Source organism: Thermobia domestica, chromosome 11 (assembly GCF_964235325.1).
Source record: "Thermobia domestica chromosome 11, izTheDome1.hap1.1, whole genome shotgun sequence".
NCBI classification, from domain to species: domain Eukaryota; kingdom Metazoa; phylum Arthropoda; class Insecta; order Zygentoma; family Lepismatidae; genus Thermobia; species Thermobia domestica.
This window is the reverse complement of record NC_137464.1, coordinates 257,400,140-257,424,182: the sequence shown is the minus strand read 5'-3', so window position 1 is coordinate 257,424,182 and position 24,043 is coordinate 257,400,140. Positions and strand designations below refer to the sequence as shown.

At 35.5% G+C, this 24,043-nt stretch overlaps 1 protein-coding gene and 1 non-coding gene across 2 annotated transcripts in view; one reads left to right on the top strand and one right to left on the bottom strand.

Moving 5' to 3' along the window:
- Gyc32E (Guanylyl cyclase at 32E) overlaps positions 1-24,043 on the bottom strand; it is a 423,433-nt gene that overhangs the window by 351,875 nt on the left and 47,515 nt on the right. The gene's annotated exons all lie outside the window — the stretch shown is intronic.
- TRNAQ-CUG (transfer RNA glutamine (anticodon CUG)) lies at positions 13,065-13,136 on the top strand. Its single transcript has one exon. It is a non-coding gene; the product is annotated as a tRNA-Gln (tRNA).

Sequence of the window (24,043 nt, the reverse complement as noted above, 5' to 3'; positions counted from 1 at the left end):
TGGCAAGAGACTTTAGATTGTCTGCAAGGCATTGTCTAACATATTACAAGGTAATAGGGTGACCCAAAAGTAGGTATACATCCCTGTATTGATCAAGTATAAAATTCTAGTTTATGGGTGTATTTGCTTCGGCTCTTCCGAGCTTAAGATGTAAGCAATAACATATTAAAAATAAATAATAAAGAGACTAAGTCTATCTGATGGATAACAATAAGAAATGATATAAAATGCAGCACGGTACTGTATGCCTACTTTTCGGCCACTCGCTGCTTATGGTTCAAGTTCTTACGGTCACAGACTACTAGAAAATGTTAAAATAAGAACAAAGATAGATAGTACTCAAAGAAATATTTTAATAAGAATGACCGGGGCAATGGCTACTACACCTGTGGAAGCCCTACAAGTTCTTTTGGGCATAGAACCCTTGCACTTATCAATAATGAGACAAGCAGGTCGATATTGGCTGCAAAAGTGCAACCTAGTAAAACTGGAAAGAATATTTAAACACGGAATTTTCACGATGGAGGAAATGGACAATTATATAAGGAGACAATGGCAAAAAAAAATCTTTGGACATATAGCACCAAAGCCCGAAGACTATTTAACATTTTTCCTAACATTGACCAAAGACTAGCAATGGGAGATCGCAATTTTAATAAACACATGACACAATTTTTAACTGGACATGGACTATTCAAAGCTACATTTTATAAACTAGGACTCTTAGATAATGAGGTATGTGATTCTGGAAGTATCCAAACACACGATCACATAACTTTTTGCTGTGAAAACATAACATTATTAGAAGAGGATCACAATATAAGAGTACACCTAAGAAATGATTTTGAATTAAATGGAATACAGGACATTATAAGAGACAAAGAAAAAAAGACTAAAGCTTAACAGCCTGTGTAGCAAATAAGCCTTGACTTGGCAAGAAGAAGAAGAAGATAGAATTTCTGCATGTATAGAGAAGATAATAAATATACCCAGAACAAACTTAGTCTAATAACCAAGTCCATAGGTGTTTTGTGTGTTTTTTGTGTGTTCATCAGTGTAGTGTAGTAAGGGAAATGTAATGGTGTAGTTGTGGTATGTTAGTGTTTTATGGTGATCTAAAGTAGAAATATGGAGTGCGGAGAACCGTGTAAGGAAGTAGATAAAACTGAAATGCGGAGGACCGCCAAAATTCAGAAGGACTACAGGTATATTAATACAGGTGAAAACCAAGTGTTAAAAATAACTAAAATTGAATAAAGTTTCAAGGTAAAAAAAACTAAAAGCCATACAGGTGATGAACTAAAAATAAATAAAATGCAGAATCAATGTGTAGTGTATCCTACTTTAATATCTCTAAAAAAAATGTTCTTTCATTTGGTGTTCTATTGGTTAATTGTTCTGGTACTATTGTATATAACATGACGTCATGTCTGGCTCCGTGATTTGAATTCCTTCTGCCGTTTGTCAGATTGACTTCAAACCATTTATATGTAGTGTATCATACATGCCCCACCGGAAGTCAAGGAAGGAACTGTACCGCTAGTTAGATAATTTAATAATACGCAATATTTCCTCGCATCATAGCAGCAGCATATACAACACATACATAACGGCACGCTATTACATTGGATACCCCCCTTAGGCAGATATAGTAGAAACCAGAGGCTTTTCCAAATCAAAACATGATCCTCAATTAAAAGGTATACCAATGAACAATTTATTAACGAGGTCATATAGAACAAGTAAACAACAAATATATATGTAAGTGAAGCTCATATAGAACAAGATGCAAATATATAGTATATATTCTCAAATTTCAATTTCAATTAACCTCTCTCTATATATGTAACACGGTAGTAACAGGAGATTAATATCAAATTAGCAAAAAATAATTGAATTTAATTATACATTAAATTAACACTACTTTTACCTGTATATGAAAAGGGCAACTTCCAATGGTCAACTCGGGAACGAACGATGGCAGGAAGTTTCACAAACACAAAATATCATATATTAAAAAAAGAAAGAAAACACTGGAGGAAAAAAAACTATAATAAAAAAAATCACAAACTATAGAACTAAATAACTGAACACTTCCGTCTTCGATCCTTTCCCTCGCTGTCCATAGAATTGCAAGGCACAATTTTACACTTAAAAAAATCCAACCAATACGCACCCGATTTGAAGTCAATCTGACAAACGGCAGAAGGAATTCAAATCACGGAGCCAGACATGACGTCATGTTATATACAATAGTACCAGAACAATTAACCAATAGAACACCAAATGAAAGAACATTTTTTTAGAGATATTAAAGTAGGATACACTACAAATGAAATGAAATAAAAACAGCAAAATATAAAATTAATTCATAGAAAATTCATACAGGTGAGATCACCTATGTTAGTTATGTCGTAATTGTAGTATTGTTGAGTTGAGTTGATTTTAGCTAGCGTCCCTTTCAGCAGCGAGGCTATATGAGACGTGGACCTACTGATTAACGTGGAATCCGAACCACATGAGCTCCCGCCGGGAATTGAACCCGGGTCTCCCACGCCAAAGGCGCGTACGCTAACCGCTTAGCCACGAGGAGCTCCAATTGTAGTATTGTGTGTATTGTGTGTTTGTTAATTGTGTTGTTGTAACTATGTTATTATATATGTATTAAAAATGTTTCTCTTTTATTTCCAGAACAAAGGATGCCTACATAACAAGAAAACTAAGAAGCGAGATAGGCATTTTAGGATTCAGGTCATAAAAACCCCACCTCCTAGCACTTGGGTATATAAAAACGAAAAGAGAGATGAGATAAGCAAAACATGTAGAGAGATTATCACAGAGTAAGGGGCAGATGCATCTGGTGTAAGTCCGTAAGCAAACGGCAAGAGCAGGGGTAGCGGAGAAATAAAAAAAAATCAGTGGGACTCGAACGTGTGATGGATTACGCCTTATGGTCCGAAACCGAAAGCCTGCGACCCCTATTTTTCGCCGCCGATGAACCTCTAAGCTCCCGTACTTTCAAAATTTGCATTACTGTTGAAATTAACTTCATTACAGTGGACAATATTCCTCGTATAGACATATTCATAGTCAACACTTTCACGTTTCTTGTTGCTGTTTCCTGGGGATAGCTTTTGCTAGTGAAGTACCACGTTGCCAAATGGTGCAAGAGCCACTCTTATTATTCGCGATCTGTTTCACCTTAGTCAACAAGAAACCTACTTTTTCTCCGTCTTTGGTCTACAGTTCTTGATCAACCGAATGTATAACATAACATTTTAGCAGTTTTACTCTCTTCCTATATTATCAGTGTGGATGCAGTTAACACATCCTAACTATACTGTATATAAAACTACATGAACTCACTCACTAACATAAGTTAACAGGTACTTCCGGTTGACGTGAAATGTAGCATGATTGAAGCTTTTTGGGACTAACCCACAAGAAAATTGCCAAAAGTTAAGATTTTTAATTTGTAGAGGGTCTAAAGGGGGCGATGGAGAAATTCTCCATGTTACTTAAATGGGTCTTTTTTTTCTTACCTATAATATCATTTTTAGGTACTTGGAATAAAAATTTGAAATTCGGTATCCTTGTGGGTTTTCGTTAACGTTACCTAAGTAAATCGCCAGAAATGAAAATTTCCAGCTTTACAGTGGTTTTATAGGGAACTGAAAAATCTTTCCCATGCATTCACTCTTGAAGCAAAAGCTGATCATATGAGATGGGAGGTAATAGTTGAAGCAAATGCGGAGGTCTGGGGCGAGGTCCCCAGCTGGCCATATATAAAACTGAAATATGATTCATGTACACCTTAAAATAAGATGTTAGCTAAGGTTTTTGTATTGACAGCAAGTGAACCACGTTGTTGAAGGATGATTATATCAGGTACCAGCAAGGTTTAAGCAATTTTAAAAAAATCGCATGTAACTTGCAAACGTAATGATTTAGAACACTGTATTTTAAACATATAATAGCAAGATATATAAGGAAAACATTAGTGCAAGTTCATTAGTGAACAATCAGTATGACCATAATTATTGAAATATAAACTTAGGTGTAAAGTAACCCGTTTCTGTGTAATGTTTTTCTTTCAGTATTTATACATTTCACTTCCTACATAAAACTGCATGCAGTTTACAAATATTAATATTAGAATAATGGTACTGGTATCAGTACTTAGTTTCAATTATCGATATTTGTAAAGAAAAGTATGTATTTTATGGTACCGGCACAGAGACCACATTCTAATAGTTTAGCATATGTCCTACAAAAATGCCAACTCAGGAACAGAAAAAAAATCCCCGTGAACTGATTTGCCTTGATTATTCCTTATGTCCAAGAATATCATCCCAACTGTACTCAGTGGAAGATTTACGGGGTATAGACTTCCAGGCTGAAGCCCACCCAAATTGCATGATTTTTTAAAATCTAATGTTAGACATTGCTATGCGTATAAGCTGCAAATCTCCCCAAAAGTCAAGTGATTTTTTTTTAAACGAAGCCTTTGTGAGTGAAGCTCTTCTCAAACTGCTTTTCTGGATCTGTCACTGTTCATAATTTATTTTCCAACAAGAAATTCATTCAGGCATCTACTTAAATACATTTAGAATGCAGGAGGTTCCAGTAGTAATAATTTCCTATCTAAGGGGTATTTTGAACAGGTTTTAAGTAAAGCCGATTAAATGCTGAAACCGCCTTCTCCCAGTTTTACTTTTTATAACTTTAAAACGTTTAACATTTCAATTTCAACTAATGCTTCAAAGTCTCATTATACACAGTAGTATTCTACGAAACTGACTTAACTTTGACGGAAAATCTTGTAAGTGATATCTTTTAAATTTTGTTGGCCTTTACAGTGAGTGCTTTCCGTGCCTCTACAACAACAAACCCTCCCAATAATTAGAACTGATGTTAACCCCCAACATATTAGCCAAACTACAGTTATATGTTCTATCTTACGGTGGCAATTGAAACTTTCTCTTTACTGTTCATGGTTTTGCCGACAGAGGACTGTCAAACTCCTTTCATATTATGCGCAAAGTAATCCATGATATGCCAAGTAACCCCGTCTTACGATAGTCTAAAGAATATTGAGCCTTTCCTCACGAGGTAGAGTTAACATCATTTGACAGATGACAATTTAAGCTAATAGATGTGCATATAAAATGTTATAATTCTTATGATCAGACGTCGGATAAGATATTAGAGCATGAAAATAAGTGAACGTTCCCCAAAACTGCGCTACATTTTAAAATTTTATTTTTACGCAGACCCAGGTTATGGACAAGATACGTTATCAAAAACAACACCCAAAAAATGGTTCGAACGCTATTATTCCGAAAATTTTGATATCCAAAATGGCTTCACGCAGCGGGCGAGCAACCACACCAAAAGTGGATGATATTCTGCCAAAAGTAGAGAAAAACAAGCATGTAAGTAGTCATGACATCGCCAATGACCTAAACAACCAGCATGTAAGCAGTTATGACATTGCTGCAATGGACAGGAGGTTCAATTGTATCTAACTTAGAGGAAAGAACTTTTAGAGACTTTGTAATCCTTTGTACAAACTGTATAAACACATTTTATAATAAAAAAAGGTGACGGACAAAGGTGGTTTGTTACTCTCACCGAATATTACAATATCGATAAACATGGATATCCGCTTAAATCAGAATGTAGATAACCTCATAATCAGGATAAGAAGAATACAAGCAAACATTTATAAATATAAAATACATTATTTCGGAAGAAAGCGTATAATTTGACCCTATTACACCATTCTAAAATTATCCTTCCTTTCGCATTAATTTTACGTTATAGAAATGATGAGTCTATATATGGATTGATTGTCTTATAGAGATACTTTAATCTGCGTTTCATACTTGTTCTTGATAATCTGTTTTGTCTTAGATTCAGCTAAAACAATTCAGTTTAGTGAAGGCATTGCAAGAAATATAAAGATTCAATTGCATAACAATGTGTTATCGATGCTCTTTGTGGATGATGTCGCTATATGCGAAATGTCCAAAGGTTTGACAGAGATGGAAGAATAAAGAAGGATCTTGGAAGAGAGAGACAGGTGGATAAATAGAACAAAGACTGAATATATGACACTCAACAATGAAGACAGGAACTTGTTACGGCTACAGTAGGCTGCTAACTACATAACTTCCTATTGAGAATAGAGTAAAGGAGAATTTTTCTTTCTTTTCCTTTTTCCAAAGTTTAATGGTCCATGATCACGTACTAAGGCTAAGCAAAACGTTGATGGTGTGGAATGATAAAAGAGCAAACGAGCAATTCCCGAGAAAATCCACACACACGATATTTGCCCACCATAAACCCACTTGACGGGAGCTGAGATCGAACCACGGATTTCTCGCGCCAGAGGTAAACGCTCTACCAATGAGCCGTCGCAGCCCCAAGAATCATTCCTGTTGGGATTCTCCTCAACATAGAGAGAAACCAGAATCTAGTCTTATATTCTTGTATATGAACTCCCTCGGCGTTATATGGTTAGCGATGTTTGGTACCATAGTTTATACGTTTATGTAGAGAATTTACGTATAATCAACATTTATGTAAAGATATTCTACTCATTATCTCAAAACATGTTCCCCTTTATTTATAATGTACAAAATTATAATATCCAAATATGCACTGTAAATTTTCTAACCTTATATGTTATTATATACTATAGTAATTTTTAAAATATTACTGTGTTGATTAGAGCAGTGGTTCTCAACCTTATTCTTATTACAACCTCAATTTTATCACATAATCTTGCCAGCGACTCCCTTATAATTTCTGATTTGTAATAACCTTGTGTAGATTTTTTAATATACTGGTGCCTATTGAGGATCTCACGATATCCATCTATTTCTATAATAGTAGAATCCATTTCTTGTATTTAATGAATACAGTAACTTCCCTAAAAGCGAATGGATTAAAACCAAATTTGGTCGTTCATTCATACTACAAATATCGAATCCGATCCGTTATACTGTTTCAAAATGGAGGCCGTTTGAAACTTTTAAAATTTCATAACTCCCTTAGTTTTGAGTCATACGATAAAAAATAAAGTGATTTTTAATTTTAATTTAAAAAAACTCGGACACAGTTGTTTAAAAAAGTTGTTGAGTATTTTAAATAACTTGATGGTGTGTGTCATGAATATTGAACCAGACATTGCCGCACTAGTGAAATCACACCAAGCTCAGGTATCTTATTGCTTTCTATTTTAGTTGTATTTAAAAACGCAGGTTTTGTTACATTTCTATTTTTCTGGTATTTCAATATGCAGTCCCCATTAGTTTCATATCGTACGTCTTTCATTTAAAGTGATTTTAAACAACTCTGCACTTGTTGAAAATGTTTAGTAGACTTATTTTTTGTTGTTCTTAACGGTATGTATAAAAACAGAAATATGCTTATCAGAACAAAATTCACAATAATATTTAAAAGTATTTTCCCGTATTAGATTCTAATTATATTTATTTCTTCCGGTTATCTTCGCGACCCCCAGGTTGAGAAACCCTGGGTGAAACTATTTGGCAAGTGTAAGCAAATGTACTATGAAGAGACTTTCAGCATTTAATGGAGTATCACCAAGCGTAACCACTTTCCAATGAATCATCCATAAAGGTACGATATGGTACTTCAGTGGGGGTTAGGGTACGAGATGCAACGATTAAATGTCAAAATTTGATGGGAAACAAACTGGAAAGATATGAGATAATATTGAATCATTGGACAAGATAAACACACATCTCGAGCAAAATGTAAATCATGTTCAAAAATACTTTTCAAACGGTTTAGTTGTTTTGCCATGAAAAGGCGACATACAATAGCGATTTCTATTTTATTATATATGTAAATCTATATTTCAACTTAACGACTCTTATTCGTAGATTCCATCACCAAACACAACGCCCCCGATCGAAAGTTGGACATGTAGAATAACCGGATCTCTCCATTGAAAAATAAAATTAAATAAATTCGATTTGAATTCTATTTATTCTTTGGTTCGGGTATTTTCCAGCGTACCTAACACAATAAAATCCATCGTCCTTTTCTTTATAATTCTTGTTATATGAGGTTAACTTTTTCTTTCTTTCTTTCTTTTCTTTTCTTTTTTTTTTTTTTGAAAGCAAACACAATGCTGATAAAAAGAAGGAAAACACGAGGCGCTTGTGAAGCTTCATCTGTCAAAAGGCCTTCGGTATTGTGCTGCCCTCTGTGAGCATCCACGCATTACTTTCTTTTGTTATCAAACCATTGAAGAAGAAACCCCTTCAATGCTAATATTGTGACTCTTTTTTAATTTTAAAAAAAGGACTATAAAAAAACACGTTTCCTTTCGGTATCACGTTTTCATACATTCACATTTTGTATAAAATATCACAAAACCCTTTACTTATTGGACATTTGTTTGTACTGTTTTAACAATTTGTTTTTCCTTAAGGACAAGCTTTTGTTCACAAATTTAATATATTGTTGTCCTTAAAGGTATACTTCCTGTTTATACATTCTTTTAAATTGCATGTTATTGTTTAATTTTTCAGAAAAAAAAGGAAAAATGAGGACAAAACATGTTGAATATTAACATGATCTGGTACCAATTCAATTTATAACAATTTAGCCAAAGTGGTGCACAAACACCTCCCACAAGCTAGAACCAACAACTTCTGAAATCATAATGCAACGCAGTAACATCTAAATACGCAATAAATAAATAAACAAATAGAAACCGCCAGACAGCGCAATGATGCAAAAACAAATGCTCTTTCAAAAAAGATTCAAACACTGTTTCCGCATTGAATTCAATACATCATTCTAAATAATTGCAGATAAAGTGACCTTAATAATAATAATAATAATAATAATAATAATAATAATAATAATAATAATAATAATAATAATAATAATAATAATAATAATAATAATAATATATAAGTAACCAGATCTCTTTTACATACAGGTTTAATTTATCATTAGAAAAAGTCCAAACGAAGCAAGCTGCAACTATTTAATTAAATTGAAATTGATTTGATGAAAAGTTTGATTGAATTTACAATTGCAGTACTTAAATTCCTTTCACAAGCTACATAAAGCTAACGAGTTTCTATTGATGTTTTGACTTCCGGGGTGTTCCTAAATTGAAGGCAGTCATTTTTGATGAAAAATCAGAATTGATATGCATATAACGTTAACAATGCACGTCAGGATTATTTACGAGGGTCGTTCGACCAGTCCTTAGAAAAAAAAAAAGATTTTAAAAAATCATTTTGGATAGATTTAAAAAAAATACACACTTCCTTTTAGCTCGATACATTTTTTCCAACGTTTCTCGAACATTTTTAAGTCTATCAAAAGTAGGATTTCGGAAGGTTCTCAAAATAGGTATATGCCTGTTCGATGACCTCTTTGTTCGACTTGAATCGTTTTCCGCCGAGCCATTCTTTTGAAGTTTTGAAATAAAAATGTCACTGGGGCCAAATCTAGTGAATAAGGTGGACGTAGTAATAATTCAAATTTTAATTTCATAATTTTCGCTATCGAAACTTGTTTTCATGAAAGAAAATTTGTGAGGAATTTTTTCTTCATTTCTTCTCTCAACTGGTGCAATAACAACGCATAATACTCTCCATTTATCATTTGTCCTTTTTCCAAGTAGACGATGTACATTATTTCGAGTGCATCCCAAAAAAACTGGCCATCACCTTGGCAGATTTCACCGTCTTCGCCTTTTTCAGAGCTGGATTACATTTAAAAACCAACTGTTTCGACTGTTCCTTTTTTTCTAGAGTGTAATAGTAGGGCTATGTCTCGTTCACTGTTACGTATCGGCGTACAAACTCGTCGGAATTGCGACGGAAAGGCGCCAAATCAACCACCGAATCGATCACACGGTTGCATTTATTCTTCACTGAGAGCAAACGTAACACTCATCTTGCCGAGATTATTTTCGAAACCCAAGTTTTCGTGAAAACCCCATTTGATATGCCTGTGGTCTTAACTATTTTGCTCACTTTGATTCGTCTATCACTCAAAATCATATCGTGGATTTAATCAATCGTTTCGGAGCAAGTCACTTACACTCGACGTCCCGAAACGATGTTCCTCATTTTTGGATGTATTGCCACCTTTAAACTCATTTATCCAATTGTAAACAGTCACAAACACAGGAGCAGATATGCCATGAACTTCAACCAACTTGACTTTGATATCTTTTGGAGTTTTAAGCCTTTCAAATAGAAGTGTTTAAACACCATACGTAACTCATTTCTTTCCATTTTTGTAAATACCGGTAAACACAAGTTTGTTTCTTCAATCGACTATGACAATGAAACCACGTGATGGATACAGCTGAAACTTTAATAACAGTCTAGTGAGGAATAACGCGTTTAGTAAAAGCAAACCTTTTTCGACACTACTAGTGTCATCTTTCGGATTTTCAAAGGACTTATCGAACGATCCTCGTATCTATTTATATTAAAACTTGGTCATATATATATATATATATATATATATATATATATATATATATATATATATATATATATATATATATATATATATGTGTGTGTGTGTGTGTGTGTGGTGTGTGTGTGTGTGTGTGTGTGTGTGTGTTTCGTAGTAGTTTATTGAATTCAGAAAAGTTTTGCCTGAACCAAGTCTAAATGTACTATAGTAAGTTTATAACGTAGGTTTATTTCATTTATACCTGCATATTATATATATACGTCTGACATTGCTGCTTGTAAGTATACTTAAGAGCCTTCATCCCGGCGAAATTAAAATACCGCTAATTTTACAGTAATTATGTGATATCTTCAAACAGATAAAATATAATTAAAATATGGAAAAAGAGCGCCCTAGACAATATTATTTTGTGTGAGGTGCCGTTATCAAAAGTCACCTAGTGGCTCTCCGTTTTCAGCTGTTTAGAAACGCGAAAATAAATGCCGATTTTCAAAATGGCTCGAAATCGAAAGCAGATAAGTGACTCGTGATAACGGTATCTCATGTAAAATAATATTGTCTAGGGCGCTCTTGTTCCACATTTCGATCATCTTTTATCTATTTGAAGATATCACATAATTACTGTAAAATTAGCGGTATTTTAATTTCGCCGGGATGAAGACTCTTAATGACAACAAAAGTACTCTATTTTAAACATTTGTACAGGGTCTTATCCCGTAGCTATCTTCACAAAGCAACCAGAAGATGCAGCAAGCATTTAAAGATGTTATATTATGCCGAGTATCGCAAGCGCTGACGCAAACCGTTACGAAATTGGGCCTAAGAATGATACAATATTACAAGATAATGTTATCTTTTATGAACATAATAGTAACCAAAGTAAAAATTAACCGTGGTTTCCATAAATTATAATAGAAACCTTGTCCGATTAAAGGGATTTACATTTCTGGATTTTCGGTATCTATTGTCATGTAGCCCGTCACGTTTGAGGGATGATGTCCTTCGGCGAGCATACTATCCGGAGGGAAAGGAAGGAAGGAAGCGGCCTGGAACCTATAAGTTACGTACTATCCCGGCATTTGTCTGGTGTGAATGAGGAAACCCCAGGAAAACTTCATTCAGGGTGACTGCCCTGGAAAGAAGCGTTTTACACTTTCTCGACCGAATGCACCCCACCGGGATTCGAACCCAGGACCGCTCACCCGGAATTGTCCGATTAAAGTATGACTGAATCATCCTGAAATAAATCTGAGTAATGAACAAAAAATCCTGTAAACAGTTATCTTTTTTCGTTCATCCGTTTCCCATAACTGTTTGTACTCATATGCAACCAACATGTTACTATATCTAGGAACGTAAGAGGTGAGAAAACTTCTTTTGTTGCGAAAGCAATGAACAAAACCTTTCGAAAAAAATATGTATGCCAAGGGAAGTAAAGCGGATTTAACAGTTTTGCCCAGAATAGAGTACCAAACATATACCTGAATTTATAGGCGGACAGGTGCAAGGGCGCCGATCCTGGGGGGCCGAGGGGGCCCAGGCCCCCCAAAGTTTATGTGGACCCCCTCATTGTATTTGTAAATTTACAATATTTGGCATAATTTGAATGCAGTTTGTCTTAAAATCGTCATATATGCTTTCTGCATCTGAAAGCTCCCCTCCTAAATTTACAGAGAAATCGGCGCCCTTGGACACGTGTCCAAACTTTTTTTTTTTAAAAAAAAACTTCCACCACCATTTTTTAAAAAGTCATCAGGGGTTGAAGGTTTGCTTCATCACGGTTTTAGGAAATCTAACTGGTAGACATTCAGGACTTCGATGGCGGGATATCTGCTGATGACTTTTGGTAAATATCACTACAGATCGTTTCAACCACTGATAGATTGGGAAGAAAACCTTGGTTTTCCGGCCAATCAGGCGCATTCTGATCAATTACCTCCAAGTGCTAGAATTTCAACGTGGAGAAACTCAACATGTATCAGTAATGCAGGTGTAACCAACGGGTGGTTGTGAGATCATTAGTCTAAGGTACTCAGGGACGAATTAAAACACATGTATCGTTTCGCCATCTCTCGAAACCCCAAGAGCTGCATTTATTCAAGATTAGAACTGAGGAATCGAACTCAGGTTGTTCTGTTCAGCGGTAGACTCCTTATCGAATACGACACCATACAACGTAAACTGGATCTGTGAAGAAGAAGTTTCGATGAGGGTTACTGACACTTGGATAGAACAAAGAAAATGAGTCTTCAAACATTAGCTTTTTTTTTTTTACCTATTATGTTTCAGAGAAACAATTTGCAATAGAAACATCATAACATGCGTGGTTTTGAGTTCATTTCCCGATTTCACTTCTTGCTTTGGATACGAACACGAAAGGTGGGTCGAATCCTACTTTAAACAGAAAGAGCATGAGGTCTTTGGTTTGATTCCCTCCCAAGTGAGTTTGTGGTGGACAAAATGTAGTGTCTGTGGGTTTTCTCAAGGTTCTCCCACACTAACATTCCAGCAATTCTTCCATCATCATTCACTTGCATTTATTATCGTTTCCATTAGCGAAACGAACACAAGGGGGCGCGGTGGTTCAGTGGTAGAGCGTTTGCCTCTGGTGCATGGGGTCCTTGGTTCGATTCCAGCTCGCGCCAGTCTAGTTTTATGGTAGACAAATACCGTGTGCGCGGGCTTTCTCAAGGTTCTCCCGTTTCCTCCCACTTTCTTCATTCTACAATTTCATTCATTTCTCATCACCACCGTGTCCTTTAGCCTAGCCGGTATAATTGTGAGACGTAAAACTTCAAAGATTTCGAAACGAGCATAAACGTGGAAGGTTAAACTGAAAGATCTGAACAGGAAGTGACATCTCATACAGTTCCGAAGAGGGATATTAAGCTACAACGGAACTAGTCGAAGTAAAAGCATGAGCGCTAACTGCTACAAGCTATTCCCTGTTCAGTGCAAGCTCTAAACTCCGATAAACAAAATATTTGTATCCTTCCGCTTGTCACAAATACGATTGGCTAGTAATGTATCACTACCACTCCCCACGGGGAGGAGCAAATTGTACATGTGTATTTTGACAATACTGTCTCGTGTTGTCCAGATACTTACAGCAGCAGCAGAAAAGAAAGGAAAAACTCAAAAAATAAAAAATAAAAAAAAATTGAATTTCGCTGGTAAACAATTGTTGCTTAGTGAGTAAAGGTTTATCTTGTTGGTGTTTCAGCACAACACTCGCGGAACCGGGATTCATGGCAGCCATCTTTGAGACTTTAAAAGCAGAGGACGCCTTGACAGTTGAATTGGCGCCATAATTACTGCGCATGCTTAGTGTTTATTTTTATTGTTTCATTAACCACACTCGATTGCAGTATTATTAGATAATCTACATTATATTTTTGTCATTTATATTAATTTAGTAGTTTTATGTGGAGCTTCATAGTGAAAGTAATAATCAAATCATATGAACTATTTTGCGGAGGAGTACAGGCGTCTGTAGGTCAACAGCAAATCAGCTACATTTAGTTTCACGTGGCTTTGTATACCGCAGTTTAGAGCTTACGCCGAACAGAGAATAGTTATATTGGAGCGCTTTATGGTTTGTATTGTTCCTGCTCACTAAGATGAAGACATTGAATTGTGTGAATTTATTTCATATAGGTAGACCTTATGAAAAGAATTTCTACAGGAACGAACTAAACATTTTTGTTGCTTTCATATATTTTTTTTTAAAAGAAAGTAGTTCTTATATTCGTTTCTTTTATTTGCAGTCTTTGGAAGTATTTGCACTGCACTCGTTGCCTACTGACCTGCTTTCAGGACTGTCTTTTGGTAGCTTTTATCACCACCAACGCTTTTGCATTCACTACAACACAGGTAACACGACTTTTTCCACAGAATCGTCTTTCTCTCTTTCTTTACGGAGAAGGTTCTCTCTCCAGTGCGCCAGCTGATGAGTTTTTGCGGGTTGAAAGGGGGGAGGGGCCGGGTGAGCTTGTTTACGTCATCATCGACTTTTGCGTATTCATCTCGTTTCCGCTTTTGGTTGGTTGATACGGCAGGGAGGTAAAGGATTGGGTCACATCGGGTCGAGTCAGATGCCAGCCCAAAACAGGCAATTGAGGACGCAATGAAAGTTTACCAAACAAGAAATGAAGGTAACATCAAAGTTATTCAAAACAAATTTTATAAAGAAAAAAGTCAATACTTTTTTCGTTAGTTATTTTATTTAAAAACCCGTAAGAATATTTCAGAAATTAGTAATAAGAAAGGAACCAATAAAATAGAAACTTAAGTTAGATTTCTATCCTATTATTATTATTATTATTATTATTATTATTATTATTATTATTATTATTATTATTATTAAGTATTCTGCCTTTCGGCAGGTCCTCGGACTAATGAGGATTTTTTTTCAATTTTAGGTTTAGCTCAAGAAATGATTCTTCCATGTTTTCCGATCTTCAGCTTTCTCTTTTAACTCCTAATATTTTCTTCTATTCTTCAAATCATCAATCAGCTGTGTTCTTCTTCTTCCTATTCCTCGCTACCCTTTCATCTTTCCTTCTATGGCGGTGTGAAGAAGACAATTTCTTCGCAAGATGTGTCCAATCCAATTGACTTTCCTATGAAGGATGCTGCCTAAAAGTGCCCTCTTCTCTCCTATCCGTTTTAAAACATCTTCATTTGTTGCTCTCTCTGTCCATTTTTGTGTTCTCCATGTTTCTCCAACAACACATTTCAAATCTCTCTAAATATTTCTTCTCTAACTTTCGTAATGTCCAATCTCTGAACAATATAGTCCAATGCTCCATATGTAGCACTTAACCAACTTCTTAAGCTGAATATTGAGCCTGCTAGCTAAGAGTGATCTTTTTTTGTTAAATGCTTCTTTAGCTATGGCAATTCTTAACGTGATCTCTTTGGTGCAGTAAGCGTCTCCCGTGAAAATATTTCCTAGACATTTGGAATTATCTCTAAGGGCGTGTTTAAACGGAATATTCTCGTGACTTTCGACTTTTTGATGTTGATTTCCATTCCATATAGTATATATAGTTCTTTCCTCTATGGCTCTAAAATTTTTTTCCAAAGTCGCTGGATTTGTGAATAGGGCGTTCTAAATTCCTTGTTAAATTCAATCATATACTGAAAATTTAACTTTGGTCTACCATGGGTATAAATATTGGAGCGGTGCACAAGTTCGTGCCCTTTGATGTCAGTTTGGTTGCACCAAACACACAACATGATTTTTTGAGGTGTTTCTCTTTTTTTCCTCTTCTTTAAGTTCACATAGAGGCATCATTTCTCGTCGCCTGTGAAAGAGTTCCCAAGGAATTCTTTGTGCTTATCACAAGCCGAACGATAACGAACCAGCAAAGACGAACATAAATGGTTATTCGCTGATTTTTTTTTTTGTTGGTGTCGCTTAATACATGAGGTACCCACGTACCCACCTTATCCAATGAATGCAAATAGCACAATGGTTGTGTGATCATATTCCATAATTTGTGCCAATTCCGGCGATATTTAGGCTGTTGTTATTACAATTAGGTCTCCTAGAACGTGGTTTCATCACATCAGTGGAATTTTCTTTCTCGGAAACGAGAAAACCATTTCCGTGCCGTCCTCTCAGCAACTGCTTTATGTCCGTACACCACAAATTCTTCTCGTAGCTTCCGCAGCAGCAGATCCTCGATTACACTCTAACATAAGAATAAAATGTGTTGGAGGTGTCCATTTTTCTCTACTTGATACTCCATATTGATTGGCCTTGAAAAAATGACCAAAATGAAATTTTAACAACATACGAACTCCTGTTCACATCAATAAAAGTTCAAACTCAATCTACAAACTGAAGACGTGGGGTACAAATACCGTGCGCCTGTGTTTTCTTGGGATCTTCCCGTTTCCTCCCACTTCTTCGTTCCACCATTTCATTAATTTCTCATCATTATCGTCTCCTTTAGTCCACCTGGCATAATCGCGGGACGTAAAACTTAGAAATATTCATTTTATTTCATTTTCGAAACTGAAGACAACGTTCGTAAATTTCCTTAAGAAAATTTCCCTCGATTGACACAAAATTTTCCCTTTACTTATAAAAATTTCCCTAGTTTCTTGAGTGTCCAATTCCTATGACTGAAGTTACGTGATAACATTAATTTAGCTATATTTAAAAAGTGCCAATTATATTTGTTTCATTTATTTCCTTATTGGTTCTGTTTCTAACTTTTTCCTCCATTTTTTTTTTTTTTTTTTTTTTTTTTTACAAAAATAAATTCAAATACACCAACCAACACCGGGTGCAAATTATGCTGCTTTGAACACATAAACGATTGCTATTGTATTGCTTTGTTTCTGAGGAACAAATAATAATAATAATAATAATAATAATAATAATAATAATAATAATAATAATAATAATAATAATAATAATAATAATTTATATTAGTCAATAAGTCAGCCCGAGAATTTCCCTGGATTTTCGTGTTTTATCGAAAAATCCCCGTTTTTCGTTTTTGCTAAATTTACCTACGAAATTTCTGTAGATTAGGGAAATTTTCGTCAAACTACGAACACTGACTGAAGAGAAACAATTGAATAATGAGAAACGAAGGCTTCACAATGCAGTGTTGCCAAATAATTGAACGGAGAATGAAATGAAATCAAATCTTTGAGTTTCACGTCTCACGGTTATGCCGGCTAGGCTAAAGGAGACGGTGATGATCAGAAATGAATGAAATGGTGGAATGAAGAAAGTGGGAGGAAACGGGAGAACCCCGAGAAAACCCACGAGCACGGTGTTCGTCCACCACAAGGTCCAGACGGCGCGAGCTGGGATAGAACCAGGGACCCCAAGCACAGGAGGTGAACGTTCTACCACTGAGCCACCGCGCCCCCTAGTTTAGCTTGACGGATGAACACAAATATTGAACCTGGAATATCAGCATGAGTTAGTTACTTTTTCATGTTTTTAGAAATAGTGAAATGAAGATTGAAACAATTCCTACGGAGCCGCAGTGGTTCAGTGGTACAGCGTTTTCCTCTGGTGAATGTGGTTCTTGGTTCGATTCCATCTCGCGCCAAGTGAGCTTTGTGGTGGACAAACATGATGTACGTAAGCTTTCTAGGGGGCGCGGTCGCTCAGTGGTTGAGTGTTCACCTCCGGTGCCTGGGGTCCCTGGTTCGATCCCAGCTCGCGCCGTGTGGACTTTGTGGTGGACAAACACCGTGCTCGTGGGTTTTTTCCCTTTCCTCCCACTTTCTTCATTCCACCATTTCATTCATTTCTCATCATCACCGCCTCCTTTAGCCTAACCGGCATAACCGCGGGACGTAAAACTCAAAGATTTCATTTTCATTTTAGGTTTCTAGGGGTTCTCCAGTTTCCTACCACTTTCTTCATTCCACAATGCCATTTATTTCATCCCATTCATTCCTCATCATCACCGTCTCCGTTAGCCTAGCCGACATAAGCGTAGGACGTAAAACTTAAAGATTTCATTTCAGTCCGAAAATTCCTCCGCGCTCATGCACATCACTAATGTTACTAAGTTTACCCTTTCTGTTGAAGTCAACACTTGTCTGGTTTTCCTCTTCCGTTTGAATCGGTCTTTTTTATATTTCATCTCTACAATATTGAAAAAAGGTATATTTTCCTTGGTAAAATCTTTTGCTCTTGTTATGGAGTTTCGTGGAGTTATCAGAAAAAGCGTAGAATGATGTATCACAAACCACTTTATACACTGATACTACCTCCTTTGCTAAGTAACTCTATGGCCTGTGGAAGTAGAAGGTTCTATTCCGTGTTCACATAAGTTCTCAATTGACTTCTGTCCTTAGCCAACTGGATCCAATTTCTACTTTATATTCAGGGGGCTCGGTGGCTCAGTGGTAGAGCGTTTACCTCCGGTGCTTGAAGTCCCTGGTTCGATCCCAGCTCGCGCCGTGTGGACATTGTGGTGGACAAACACCGTGCTCGTGGGTTTTCTCGGGGTTCTCCCGTTTCCTCCCACTTTCTTCATTCTACCATTTCATTCATTTCTCATAATCACCGTCTTCTTTAGCCTAACCGGCATAACCGTGAGGCGTAAAACTCAACGATGTCATTTTTTCTACTTTATATTCCTCTTTTTGCGAGACCTATCTTAATATTGTTCTCCCCTCTACACCTAGTTCTTCCTAATGGTCGCTGCCCAATTGGATTTCCAGTTAAAACTTTAAAAGCATTACTGGCTTTGTTCCAGTAAAGCACCTTCTTCCTCCATTCTGGCTACATGAGCTGCCCACTTGAGCGCCCTAGAGTTGATAAACCTAACAATGTTTTGTAAGCGGTATCAATTATGCAGTTCCTCGTTATGAAGTTTCCGCCATTCCACATTCCCGTTCCTCTTGGTTCCGAATATTCGTCTCAGGATTTTATTTTCAAATATTTTCAGTCTTCGTTTTTCGCTCAGAATAAGCGACCATGTTTCGCAGTTATACAGCACAACAGGCATGAGTATCCTTTTATGTATTTTAAGCTTCAAATTCCTCGACAGAATTCACGGCGACCAAATGTTATCAACTGAATTTCCTGTTTTGTGGTGGACAAACACCGTGCTCGTGAGTTTTCTTGGGGTTCTCCCGTTTCCTCCCACTTTCTTTATTCCACCATTTCACTCATTTCTCATTATTAACGTTTCTTTTAGCCTAACCGGCTTAACCGTGGGACGTTAAACTTAAAGATTTCATTTCATTTGTAATCGTTATTTACGTCGTGGTTCGGAACAACTTTTATTTCTCATACATTCCTCCTTTTCTTAGTTGTGTTTCCCAGTTACACCATGACGTATACGATCACTTGCCCATGCCTACAGTTTCCATTTACGATGACTGGGAACATGGTAAATGAAAATGTAAGCAACGTAAAGTTTGTTGTTTAGCTACACGTACAAAGAAAATTAAGTATTAAACATATAACAAATGATAAAGTCACTTTTCAATAAAAGAAATATAATGTCACTATAAGAGCACAAGTATTACATGTTTTTAGATTTTTAATGTATTTATTATTAACAATTTAATACTAACGACGCTATGGTGGCGTGGCTTTAGTATTGAATAAAGTGGTGGCTTAAAATGTTAATAGACTCACGTGTGTCTTCGGCTAGCCTGTTGATGCTGCTCCCTCGTTGTCCCGCATTTGAGGATGTGCGCTGTTTCTGGAGTTGAAGTCCCAAGGTTAATTTTTTACCGCTGCTTCTTCCATGAGAGTTCCCAAATAGGAACTATGAGTTCTGTTCCATAAGGTCGTTATTGACGTACCATTAAACAAGTGCACTTATATAAAAAAAATCACTGAGAAAAAATATCAACTATCACTTTTGTATAAAGAAAGCCCGGCAGCTTGAATGCTGCTTTTAGGAAAGCGTAATTTATGGGAGCGAACGTCGACACGTTCCTCCTGAACTGGTTCACGGCGACTGCCCCTTTTGTTCAGTCAGCTATTGTGTATATGTTCTCGGTGCTAGAGCGCCCAGATGATGACGTATACTACCAAGTTCACACTCTTTGGCTGAAGAAGTGCGGACATTTTAAATAATCAAATCAACGTTGAGCAATGACAAGAAGTAAAGTGCTTTTGCGACTTTCCCGATCTTCCGGAGTTAGAGAACGTTCACAAAGGAAATCACTGTCTCTGCAACGTATGCCCATATATGGTTACAAAATCTTGTTCGGGTTCACCAACACAGACGAAGAGATATACCAAAGCGATGACAAAAGAGTTTCTAGAACACTTGGGTTTATACGAGGGTTGGTTAATAAAGTTCAGAATAAATTTATTTTCTCAATGTTTCTTTTAAATCCCAAAAAATGAGCTGTAGGACGGTGACAACCTATTGGGGCCGAGCAGTGTCCGAGCAAATTGCTTCAATTTGCGAAGAGAACCCTGGCCACTGAAGGGTTAATAGTTCATACTGGAATGTCACTTGAGGGTCACTGTATTTTGGAACGTCCTGTATATAAATCGACTATCACTGAAAGTTCACCATAAAGATTCAATATATCGGGATTATACTGTATATAATTCACTCCACTAGTGTACTGAAGTGTTATTAGAAAATCACTATATTGGGGAACACACTGTATGTGAATCGAAGATGGTTGGGGACTCACTATGAAAATTCGACGTATTGGGACTGCACTGTATATATAGCACTTCACTTATTAACTGTGGGGTTATTCACCCTGTATGACACAAGCCACCTTTGATAAAGCCACCTATTACGTTCTTTAAAGCCACCTTTTATTTATATTAAGCCACCTTCAAGTTCTAATCAAGCCACCTTTTGTTTAAACAAAGCCACTTTTATGCCACCATTAGTAAATTGTTCATTATTAACTTATTTGTATTTTCAGTTTATAGTTCCTTTTATTTGTTTATTCATTTTTTTTTCAAATATTGGCTTCTCACTATAATTCAATGTACTTTAATTTACCTTTCAATTATTTTTCACTAAACACACAATATATTCAAGCATACACAGCCAAATAAATGTACAAATAAACATTAATACAGAAGATACTTAACTACTAAACAATAGTAAAATGTATATACCGATTTCGGAAGTGTAGCCTAACAACGGAGTGAACGATAATGTCGGAATCCCTAATATCTGTATTTTGTGTAGTATGGTGTGTGTATATATGCACCCTCTTACAACAAACTTAATCAATACTTAAACTTTTCTTGTCCAAAAATTTTTTATAACATTTGATTATCAAGCAGAAGCATCCAATATAACATTAAAATGGTTATATCAACTAATATGTATATTCATAAATGCAAAATATTAACAACCCAAAAGAATTTTCAAAACAAGAATTCACAAAATAGATATACTGCAAGTCACATACTAATCATTCAAAATACTATATTTCAGCTTATTAAATATCGAAGTACTAAAAAGAATCTAAAATCAAATATACTATCAAGTTTTAATAATCATATTGCTCAAACAACAAACAAAAGATTCACTGATTTGTTTTAAATAATTTTGAGATTCACATGTCAACTCACTTTTTTTTTAATTATCAGCATTACTCACAACAAACGTAAACTTTTATTTTACTTATTTATTTATTGCAAAAAGTATGCGGGCATCAACACTAGTGCACAGAACTTGTATAACATTGGCGAACATATAACTTTTGGCTGATACAATTATTTTCTACTCTCATTTTCAACAAGCATCTTATTGGCAAAGGCAAACTACAACTCCATTTTACGGGCATTAAACGCAAGCACCTATCACATAATAAGAGGGATATACAATCCACCTCTAAACGCATTAAACACTTTCCCTACTCATCTAGGAGCAAACTAGGTATTCAGGAAGTAACAAGGAGTATCCATTTCCAAACGTGAACCGCCCTCTAATGGCCTTTGGTTTCACGGTAAAGTACACGTATGCCGTAACAATAAATTCATATAAGAATGCCGCTCTATACAGCCTTTGGCATCTTAGACATAGCCCTGATTAATTCGTACTGCTCAATTGCCATTCAGTTGAACTCAAACGTATACAGCTCAAAATACTTTACCTACAATCATTTTGTTCGTTTAATGACCATTATTAATATCAACGTGCCAAATAAATTTAAATCTGATTGCCTCAACATACTATAAGCAATGGAATCTATTAATTACTATTAAATTGTACAATAAACCAATTTCTTTCCATTATTTATTTATCTATTTATTTATTTATTTATTTTTCAAATTCTCCATTCTTAAAATCCTCAAATTCAATCTAAATTTCGTTATAGTTCTGTGAGTTTATTGACAAGTGCTGATTCGAAACGATATTCTCTCCTTTTAAACTTTCGAACATGAAAATAATCAGATGAACATCAAAGTAATTCGTTAATCATGATCACTCTGTTCAAATGAACTATGTAGCGAAAGCTCCAACTAATACTTTTCTCATATCGAAATGAATAAAACTCCAATAAAGTGAATTAAATTAAATTTTTCCACCTGTATGAATTATTTAAGACAAAACAAAGCTAAATTAGGTATTCTCCCCTTGGTGTGAGTCGTTGAGCAATAGATAAACTTGTAAAAAACTATGAAAGCAAACTTTTTTTTTAATATGCTTTCCACATTAAGACTACTTCTTTATTTCTAAATATCTGTTTTCCAGAATAATAATCGGAATTATACGAATATACTATGTAAATATGATACGATATATAAACAAAGTTCAAATTCTGATTACATTTTTTTCACTAAGTATGCAAAATCTATTCATAAACTAGTAAAGTTCAAAACTAAACAAAATTTACCTATATATTAACATTTTTTACGTATTATATCATAATATGCAAAATAGTTAAAATATCAATCTATATATTTGCATTACATAACATAACTAGTAAACCTTAAAACATTTTAATATATACATAGGTTAAACGGCGGTTAAGCCTTACGTAGTGCCATCCTGAGTGTCATTGGTTGACAGCACAGGTTGTAAGTCGTTAATTAAACAAAAATATAGGTTAATGAATTGGTCCCGAAGACCAAAAGGCACCGACTTACTATTTTCTCATAGCTGGAGTGTGCGGGAACGCTGAACTTCCCGACGATTTGAATAAATCGCTCTTGCACTAAATCCTAGTCCCTCCCAGCTGAATGCTCCGCGCATTACAGCTATGTCATAATCGGGTAAAATTTTCCAACCCCAATTGGGCTGCCAGTATCTAGACCTAAAGAAGGTGTTTCAAGAAAATAAATATATGAAAAGGACAACAAGAATAGCCTGGGGGAGGGAAGTTCGATACTACAGCCCTGCACCTCAATACCATTAACCACTTATTAATTGTTAATTATTTTTGGCTCGCTCATACCTACAAAATTAGTAGGTTTACAAAATATCCTTTTAAAGAACGCTAGCCAAAAAATGTGCGGTCTACTGACAAAAATGCACGTATCAACATCAGGATTATTGTCGCATCCGGGAGTGAGTCACAATCGAGAATAAATCATCACATTTGATCATATCACTTACAATCAGAATGTCATACTCGTTATTCAATTAATTTTACTTTAATAATTATTACTCACATTTCCTCAATTTCTAAAATACGCTTATTTCAAAATTTAAAACCATATTTATCAAATTTTGTCCAAAATTAAACCAATAAAATTAATGAATTCAAAATCGACGATAAATTTAATTATTAATTTTCCATAATGTTTTATAACTTGTTCATTAAACATTAATACAATTTAGCATCTGCTGTTACGTAATAAAATTGATGTATTCTCATAACTTTAATTCTGAAAAAACATCGCCTGAAGTCCCAACTTACAACGACTCACCAAAGGTAGCCGTTAACCCTGGTTCGGCTAATAATATAAGTATTTCTTTTAGTGGCAGTAATCGTTTGCACCTTTGGTGCAAAATATCTTCCGTAATTTTATTCACTAGTACGCTCACCTTTACTACTGAAATTACAAGTCCATGATAAGTATTAGATAATTTATTCGTTGATTCTCTTTAACGTATAT